Genomic DNA, 9,628 nt, shown 5'->3' with positions numbered 1-9,628 from the left:
TTCAGACTCCTAATTAAGCTAGTCCGGACCCTTATTTATTCCAGATGAATATGACCTTGTGAATTGAGGACCCCGTAGAAGGAGTCTTCTGGCTGATTATTGACGCTAGGAGCAAAGAATTTGCGAAAAAAAAGAAATCCATATGACTCATATTGAATTGAGCCTTTGTTTTCAAGTCTAGTGGAATTCGAAAAGAATTTGATCATTCTTTGAGCCTTTATTCTGAGTTGCACTCCTTTTCAGGATAAGTCCTTATTTTTTGATTGAGGGCTTCGTCTTCTCAACCTTTCGTTTACATAAGCTACGCCCTTCTTCATTGACTCCTTCTTAGTCGAGCTGCTTCGCTCCTTCACAGTCGCTTCGCTTCGCGCCTTCCCTCTGTTTCTACTCCTCCTACGCGGTCTCGCTATGTAATAACCTTTCTTCCTTTCTCAAATTCTCAATATTCTTTGAACCCTCCTTCTACGTCTGAAATCCTCTCATTGAGGACCTTTCTTTTTCTCCTTATAAATGAGACAGGTCTTTGAATGTCCTTGTTCATCTCAAATTCTTTGAGCCTCCTACGGTCCTCTGGACTAGAAATCCATTATTTTGCACTTCTTTCTTATAAGAAAAAAGAATATGAGTGAGTTCTAGATAAGAGAAAGAGGCTCGAGAAGACTGTTAAGGAGTGCATTACCGAACGAGAAGAAGAAAGAGAGGTAGTTTGTTTACTCAGTTTAGATAAGAAAAAAAGACCGATTCCATCAAATCAGGAGATTTGGCGTGCACTTCCACCTGGGTGGTTCATTCTCCTTCAAAGAAGGCGAGATGGTTTTGATGATGACGAAAGAGTCGAGTTGCTGAGAAGAAGCTTTGAAAGACAAAGAGAATTACTACTTATTAGTTTGATTTTTCATATCTTCCCATTCATTCACAAAGGGAAAAATCAAGGTCAGACTCCTTGTGTGATGTATATGCCATTCCGAACTATTCACCCTCCGGGATCGGCGGACTTTCATAGTCCCCTTTCTTCATTGAGGCGGTGTAGATCTTTCTATAAAGAAAGGGAGGCGTCGGGCTTACTCAGGTCAGCTGGTTAAGAAGAATTAAACTACCACGTACCTAGGCTTTCGTACTTATTTTAGGTTCTTAGCCGTTCATTAATTCAGTAGTAGTGAGGCCTCAGTACGGAGTTGCGTCAGCTCACCCCGAATAAAGGCTATGCTCAGGACTTCTCATATTTTGAGACCGCCTCAATGAAGAAAGGGACTTCCGCTGAGTCTAACGAGGCTCGGGTGCGGAGCCTTCCACTGTGGACCGAGACTAGGCAAAGGACCATAGAAAACTTCGCTGAATCATCTTTCTTTTCTCAATCAGAATCCAGAATAGCGGAAATCGGTTCGTGTGGAGCTTCCAAATTCGTCTGCAGTTCACACTTGGGCAAAGACGACTTTCCATCCATCCATTCCTTCTTTCTTGACTTCTGGGTCAACCCGCATGGGAGGTCAGCCAAAGAGCGGGCAGCTCCATTTTGTACATTTGCTGAGGCAGACCCATTAGGCATTTTTGAAAAGGGAAGGGAACTTCTCACGGGGCAATAGGAATGAAGGAGGCGGGAAGCGGTAGCTTCTAGAATGCAAGCTTATCCTTTTTTTTAGAGCGTACCTAAAAGAAGAAAAAAAAGTGGATGGTCGGAGTGAGAAAATGGTTACGGTTGCAGAAACCGGAGTGAGGATAGTCGGTTACCTTTTGAATCAAAGTAGCGAAAAGCCGAGTACTACGGGGGAAGCAAAGCTTCGTAGACAGCAAAGCTTCTTCGTCGCTTCTTTCTGGCGACTAGCTTCTCAAGTGGGTGGCTTGGTAAGCAAGAAGCTACCTTTTTTTTCCCTATCAAAAAAGAATAGGCCGGAATGGTGGGGAAGGAGGCCCTCCCTACTGAAATGGAAAGGGGGGAATCGCCCTTGAACAGCCCTTCCTCTACAAACTACCTTTCGCCCAGGGGACATCGTCGGAGAACAATGTCGGGAACAGGGCCTTCCGTTGTTACGCCCTTTCAGTCTTGGTTCTTCTTAGATATGGAGATAGATCCAGAGATAGAGATCCATATCTTGAAATAGATAGATATATTGAGAAATGGATATAGATCTGCCTATTCAGAAGAAAGAGAGATCCCTAAATATCCATTTGAAAAAAAAAAGAGATGAAAAAAGAGATAGAAAGAGATAGGGCGGAGCCAGCTGAAGGAAGGTCGCGTGAGCGCCCCTGCAATCTTTCTAAGCGAGAAACTGAAGAGAAGCCTTCTATTCGGATTCTATTCTAATATTTGTAAAGGCGCCTTAGCCTATCTGCGGTCATAGGGTAGGGGTATCATATTGCTTCTCGTAGATAGAGACTGAAACCGGGGGTAGGGGCGGATGTAGCCAAGTGGATCAAGGCAGTGGATTGTGAATCCACCACGCGCGGGTTCAATCCCCTTCCCCCTTCGCCCACCCATAATAAATGGACCTTACGGAGCTTCTTTGCTTAAGAATCAGAAAGCTGCCTACAATCCGATGCTAGAGGAAGCCAAAACGAGACAAACCTTTGTCCGTAACGGACGGTTGACGGAGGAGAAGTCTCAGGAATAGTTCCCAAAAGAGCTTGAACAAGATTCTATTCTATTGAGCAAGGAGAAAAGAAGAAAGCCTAGAGTCAGAAGGCACGCGCAGTCCTGTGAGATAACCAGTAGAAAGTAGCCTCAACGCTCTTCCAATAAGAAACCTTACCACACCTTTCAGAGAAGCTCGGGTCAGTCCAACTCTGAGTTCTTCGGCATTCATTCGTCTTTCTTCCGTAGAGTGAGAGTCATTCTAGCCCACTACGCGGTCGTCTGCTTAAGGCACTAAGATCTGGTAGGAGGACTGATATTGGGAACAAAGTAGAGGTTCACCCTAAACTTGCTTGAGTTTTTTGCTTCATGGAAGTGGTCGAATCTTTTATCTGATGAAATGGGATAATGAGCTAAGTGCCGATTTCTCTCTTTATCCGTGAAAGGCTAGGCTTTTTGCCTTGGCCCCTATCATAACAAGAAGGCTCCGTAGTGAACCTACGATGACCCGCTTTCAAATACTCACACAAGAAAGAATGCCCAGGAGCTCATTCAAACTCCCATCGCTGAGCTTCTTTCCGAGACGATACTTGATCTCTCACTTCTTTTCTACGTTTACTTACTCGCCAAAAGAGAGAGATGAGTCAGGGGTTGGGATCGGTATCGGGTCTTGAGCTGCTGCGCCCCCGAGCTTTGTTCTTCGTATGCGTCTCTGTCTTTCTCGCAAATCAAGTGGAAACTAAATAATCCTTGGATTGTCACCATTGTCTTTCGACCAAAGACGCCTTTATTTTAGCTCATTCAAGAGCCATCAAAATAGAAGCTTGCTTTTCTTTGACTTTTTCTGTCCACTGAAACTTCCTTTCTCCTCCCCATTTTTTCTTTATGCTCCGCTCCCTAGGCTTTCTCCCTATGACTATACTTCTCCAGAAAGAAAGACTTCAGCAACAAAGAGCTGAAACTGATCCTGCTGAAACCTCAAGATCTCAGGAAAGCGCCGACCTCTCCACGGAGCGGTCAATCCCGCGTAGTGGGGAGCCAATATGATACCGATCCTAGCCGAGTTTGTGCCTCCGCTATTCAAAGCGAAAGCAATAAGTCTGAAAAAGAATAGTAGACAAAAATACAAGAAAAAGAAGCATCAAAATAGAAGCTTGCTTTTCTTGCAACATCGATCAGTCCTTGGGGTTCGCACCCTAGTTCGCCCCCTCGTCCCACGCGGACTCTTTATTTCATTCCATCCATTGGGATTATACGAGTTGAAAATCGATTCTCTTTCTCAGAATATCTTCCACTGCTTAAACAAGAGCGGCGACAGCAACTGCCCTTTCACGTCTCGCCTTTGCCTGGGCCTAGGCGCCTATTGAATGAGCCTTTGTTTGTACTCATACGAACCGCTAACGGATTCCATTCCATCTGTCTGTCCTACCATCAAGCCTATTTCAACTAATCTCTTCTTTCTTCTTGCTTGAAGGCGGAATGAAAAAAAGAATGTAAGCATATTCACCCTACTCTCCCTCCGAGCTGCTACGGCGCCAGCCAACCCGAAATCAGATTCATTCAAGCCTGATTGATTCTTAGTTCGTCGCTGCGGGTATCATATGCTCGAAAGTGGAAGTTCCATCAACTCCAAGCCTATCCAACAAGAAAAAACAAAGATCAGTCCAACAACAATTCGGAAATGAAGCTACGTAGGACCAGGACTATCCCACTGAAAGTAGATACGTAGGACCAGGACTATCCACTGAAAGTAGAAAAAGTCAATGGAAGTTCATCAACCTGAAAAGAGAAATTAGGAAATACCGAAGAATTAAACTACCACGGACCTCCGCGCAAAGAAGAGGATATAAGAAATTCAATCAAAGGAAAGGAAGTGAAAGTCATAATGGAAGAATTGAATTTTGATGCCTTCTCAGAACCCCTAAAAGGAAGAAGACTCCTTCGTCAAAGCCTACCTACGGCAATAAAAGGAATAAGACGAGACCCTCTCTCCTTTCAGTCGAGAGCCTCCTACGGTCCGAAGGACTCATTCATTCTACTAGACGATCATTGAATAAAGAGAAGCGACTTCATTAAAACAAAGGCGCAAAGAATTTGCGAATAAAGTCATGAAATTAGATGTAGAAAAGATGGAGCGCAAATCGACTTCTCTTTCTTCCTTTACCTTGAACTGAGAAATAGTCTTGTTACAATATTGCTCGGAACCTTCAGTAAAGAAGCGGAGCGGAGTAGTCTTGTCTTCTTCTTGAAAAGATATTATGGCCTTCTTAATTTCCATTTATGGAATTTCATTCTTGCTGTTGAAGTAGCTGTAGAAGCAAGACCTGATTCTCCTGGGAGGCAGAGTTTCTAAAGTCTTTCTATTTCTTTCATCAGATTTCCAGAAACTGAAAAGAAGGAAAAGCCTAGGATTCAATAGTTCGCCCAGTGGCTGTAGATGTCCTCGCTCTTCTTCCCCTTTCTTCAGTGGTTGTTGAAGTAGCAATTCTCTGAATAGAGTATATTCACTCATATTTCCATTATTCTATTCTTGCATTGAACGAACCAGAACTCTCACGATTATCCCATCAGATGGAAGAAAGTCCTCCCCATTTTTTCTTGGTCGGACCCCGTAGTTAGGATCAAAGAGGTCATTCTGACCTCCTCCCTACGGAGCCTCCTACGGTCCTCTCCTTATTTAGTAGCTCAACTTGCACTCCTTAACAGTGGCAGAATAAGGAATGAGCTTGAAAATTCTTCGATCATTCTTCTCACCTTATCTTTTTGAGTCGAGTTATTTCAAAAAAGAAAGGGAAAGGGCTCCTCTCCTCTCCTTATCAGTCGACTTTCTTCGAACCGCCCCTTAGAATTTGGAGTCGAGTTATTGAATAATGCACTCCTTCTTTATATTAGAATTCAGTCGTTTCGCTTTCTTTATTCATCTTTGACCCCTCTTCCCTCTCCTTATCAGTCGAGTTTCTTCGAACCTTACAGTCGAGCTATTGAATAACCTACTCCGCCTTGTTCATTGACTGATTTTTTACCGGACCGTTCGCTCTAGATTCAAACCTTTTTGCCTCTCTCCTTTCAGTCGAGCCTTGTTCATTGACTGATTTTGATTCCTTTCAATGAAAACCGCCCCCGCTCCGTAGGACTTCCATTGACTTTTTCTTCCCCTTCTAAACCTCAAAATAATACGAAAGCCTATGATTCTAATGGAACTGAATGGCATAAAAAATAGAATATGATCCTTCACTGAAGTTTCTTTTCTTATGTCTCATTCCACTTGAACTTTCTGGTTGGTACTTGTCGATTGCCCGGAACTCTTAGAGGAGCAAGGTGAAAAGAATATTGACCTCTTGCTGCAAGGAACTTCACTGTACGAAGAGCAAGCATGCATAGTCAAAATTCAGGGATGATGGCATGAAGCCCGATTGTTGACCATAGCAAAGCCCTTGCCCCGCAGTCCCCTAGCGTGTAGCGTGTCCATATTTATGGCATCAACCGTATTAGTGAGATATGTCCACCTATTATCAAAAGCGGACTCTAGTCCTTGCCTGAAATGAAAGGAGGAAAGAGCCAATTCCAATTGCATGTGTTAACCATAGTGAGATCGAGGATTGGGTTGTTACGGAAGCTGTTGTCGGAAGAGAAGTGGCCAAATCCGATCTATCGAAATGGACAAAAAGAAGGTGAAAAGAATATTTCATGAAAGTAGCACAAAGCAGGATATCCTATAGGAAGTAGAAGGCAAATAGCATTTAGGCCATCAATGAACAAGGCTCAAAGAATGTTCGTTGAAACATACCATTTTTCGCCCAATGAATCAATAGTGAGATTCTCTATGGGAAAGGAGATAGAGCAGCGGCAAGTCAGAACCTAAAATAAGTACGAATTGCATTTTGATGCCTCTGCAACCCTAGCTTTAGATAGCTAAGCAGGATAGCTAGATTCATTCCTTGATAAAAGAGAAAGGACAGCAGTTCCAATCTAGATTCACTAAACCAAAGACTATTTCATATTCATAGAAAAAACCCTCCTTCTTCTTCCTTGACAGACCAAATTCCTTATAGTTTCACAGGACTTTTCAAACTTCAAAAAGAAAAGCAAGAAAGCCAACCGCCTCAATGAACAAGGGGGGGGATGAGGAAGTGGTTTTAGATACTCCACCGGCACACAAACCATATCTCACACAGCCACAGTAGTGACCCTAGCCTAGCTTTATCTAAGTAGTTAGCCTTAATTGAATTCAGAGTAGATAAATGTTCAGAACTTGCTAAAAGAGATGGGGCTACAGCTTCTGCAGATAGAGATGGTACAGCTTCAACCTCTCACGAAGCCAGTCAATCCGAAACCTTTCCTTCCCAACCCGCGTAGTGGGCGCGACGCAGGAACTTCTCTATACTTCAATCCCTCACCGCAGTCGATTTCCCTAATTCCGTTAGTCACCTGGTAAACAGCTTGCAGCGTAGGCTTTCTTCTTCCTTATGCTATATGGAGTTTTTCCAATTGAGATGGACGTCGCCGAGGGGAAGGTGATGCCCAAAAAAGACGTTGGCAACTTCTCCTCTTTCTCTGTCTGTCTACGAGTTCAGAGTTTTTTTTAGTGGAATATACTCAAAAGGAGGTTATTCTTTATATGGATTTCTTTCGTTGCACTCCTTCTTTATATTAGAATTCAGTCCTTTCGCTTTCTCTTTATTCATCTTTGACCCTCTCCTCTCCTTATCAGTCGACTTTCTTCGAACCGCCCCTTATTATTTGGAGAGCTATTTCATAATACCACTCCTATTAATATTATAATACAGTCGTTTCGCTTTCTTTATTCATCTTTGACCCTCTCCTCTCCTTATCAGTCGACTTTCTTCGAACCGCCCCTTATTATTTGGAGAGCTATTTCATAATACCACTCCTATTAGATACAGTCGTTTCGCTTCTCCCCTCTCCTTACAGTCGAGCTATTTCATAACCTTCGGACGGACCCTGAATTTAATAGAGCTGCGGCTCTTGGCATCAGCCTCTTGTTTGAGGAGCACAATTACTTCAATCTCGAAGCAGGCAGGTTCCGAACATCATGAGTTCGATCGGAGTCACAAGGGATCTTTCCGAATAAGTCATTCTACGGGAGAAGAGCCGGGACCGATTAGTTGCTTCGGTGTTCATTTAGTTGCGGACGTTATCATTATGCTGCTTCGTTATTCAGCTTTACCGAGGCATAGGGCTTATCCATATAGGTTTCTCACATATATGCTCCACCTCTTTCGGCTGGGAATCATCATTCGAACTCAGTTTCTCACCCCACGAACTGAAAGCGGAAGCTAGAACTCAGGATCAGCTGCGGATATAGGGTATCACACGACCATAGGGGATTGGAGTGGCACAGGCCGGAAATCCGCTCTTAGGAACTACTGAATGAGTAGAAAAGTCAGTGGCAGCTGCCCCACTACGCGGTGCGAAGGCTCGGAGAGGCTAGGCTGCTATCTCTCTTGACCGGCCTTGAAAACTGGTTTACTGGGTATGTCATTGTAATCCTTTCTTCTCTTCAAGGGATTCCACTTCGTCTGTCTCGGTTTCCGTTGTTGAAGTTGTTTAATTTAAGTGGATTTCAGAGAGTCCTTCGCCTCGCAAATTCTTTGCGCCTTTCTTTTTTCCCCTTTTTCAGCGTAGCGGTTAAAGCACTTGATCCTCTATTTATCCGGACCACAAACTAGAAGTTTTCACATGTCATTGATTTTACCTGTCCTAGGCTTGATTCTTTCATTGCGTTTTCCCGTCTTTTTTCTTGCAAAATGGTCCTTTTTTCTCATCTTTCTATTTAACGAAAATAGAGAAAAAATTCAAGATTTTGAATGAAAAGTTGCTGCCAGCCATACCCAAAACCTAGCTTTTTGTTCATTTTCGCTAAGAAAAAGAAGAAAAAACATATGTCAAAATCAGTCAAAAAAGATCTTTTCTCGGTCCGAAGTTAAGCTACTCCAGATGAGTCTGAAATCCATATTCATCTTCAAGGTGCGAAGGAGCGAAAGCGGCTCGACTGAGGTTAGGAAGGAGAGGAGCGAAGGTTCAATTTCAGGAGTCAATGAAGAAGGGCGTAGCTTATGTAAAGGAGTGCAAGTTGACCTACTAAATAGGGAGAGGAGTTCTAGCTTCCGACCCTACTACTGAAGATGAGTTCTAGCTTCGGAAAGAGATCATACACTTTCCAAAACTTCTCCTTTTTTTGTGAAAAGAAAATGATAAGTAAAGTGTAAGACATCTCTAAAACTCTTTCTTCCTATCGGGACGGTAATCCTACTCGGGCTGCCTAACTCCTCATGCCGAGGAGTCGGCCTTACTGGGACGAAAGGATGATCACCTCCTCTGATAGTGGCCCTTACCACCGGGGCCACGCCCCATGAAAGACTAATATTGAGAATAGTACTTCTGTCTCTCTGACCTTCGTAAATGCCCGCTCCGCTTCTTTGCGCTACGTGGGCTCCTTCTTCACCAGCTACAGAAGAAAGTCCCCTCAACGGGCGGCTCATCAGGCGGATCTTCTGCCACAAGCGATGCCTCAAGTTAGAACCTACCATTTTGAAGAATTGAATTTGGATGCGGTCTCGCAGTTCCCCGATAACTCCATACCCCCCTCCTAGGGGCTCCGCTCCCTACTCTTTCTTCTTAGTTATAGCAGCCTCTTCTCTTGTACTTCATTCTTCCTTGAGTGACTCAATTCAAATTCTTTGAACCTTCTCCATTGATCATGCGAAGTGGGGAGTCTTCCGAAACTTGAGAGTCAAGCCTGCTTCTAACCTCAACCTAAACGGAAAGCCCTTAGTATCCCGAACTGATTTTATGGAATCTTGCGGTAGGCTTTCCTGGAGATACTTTCTTTTCTTGGACTGATTTATTCAAAAACAAAGGTCCAGGTGACTGATCCACTCAATATTATAGTAATCCTTCCCTTTCTTTTCATGTTCCCGCTTTCATTTAAGTGGTGCGCTCTTGCAACCTTTGCTCTCTTCTTTGTACCGAAACTTGAACCTTTCAATTTCAATTACCCCTTTTCTTTGTGCGTCTTTGACCCTACTTTGAATGATT

The sequence above is a fragment of the Cucumis melo genome, unplaced genomic scaffold (genome assembly GCF_025177605.1).
Source record: "Cucumis melo cultivar AY unplaced genomic scaffold, USDA_Cmelo_AY_1.0 utg002001l, whole genome shotgun sequence".
Classification (NCBI taxonomy): Eukaryota; Viridiplantae; Streptophyta; class Magnoliopsida; order Cucurbitales; family Cucurbitaceae; genus Cucumis; species Cucumis melo.
This window is presented reverse-complemented; position numbering follows the sequence as displayed.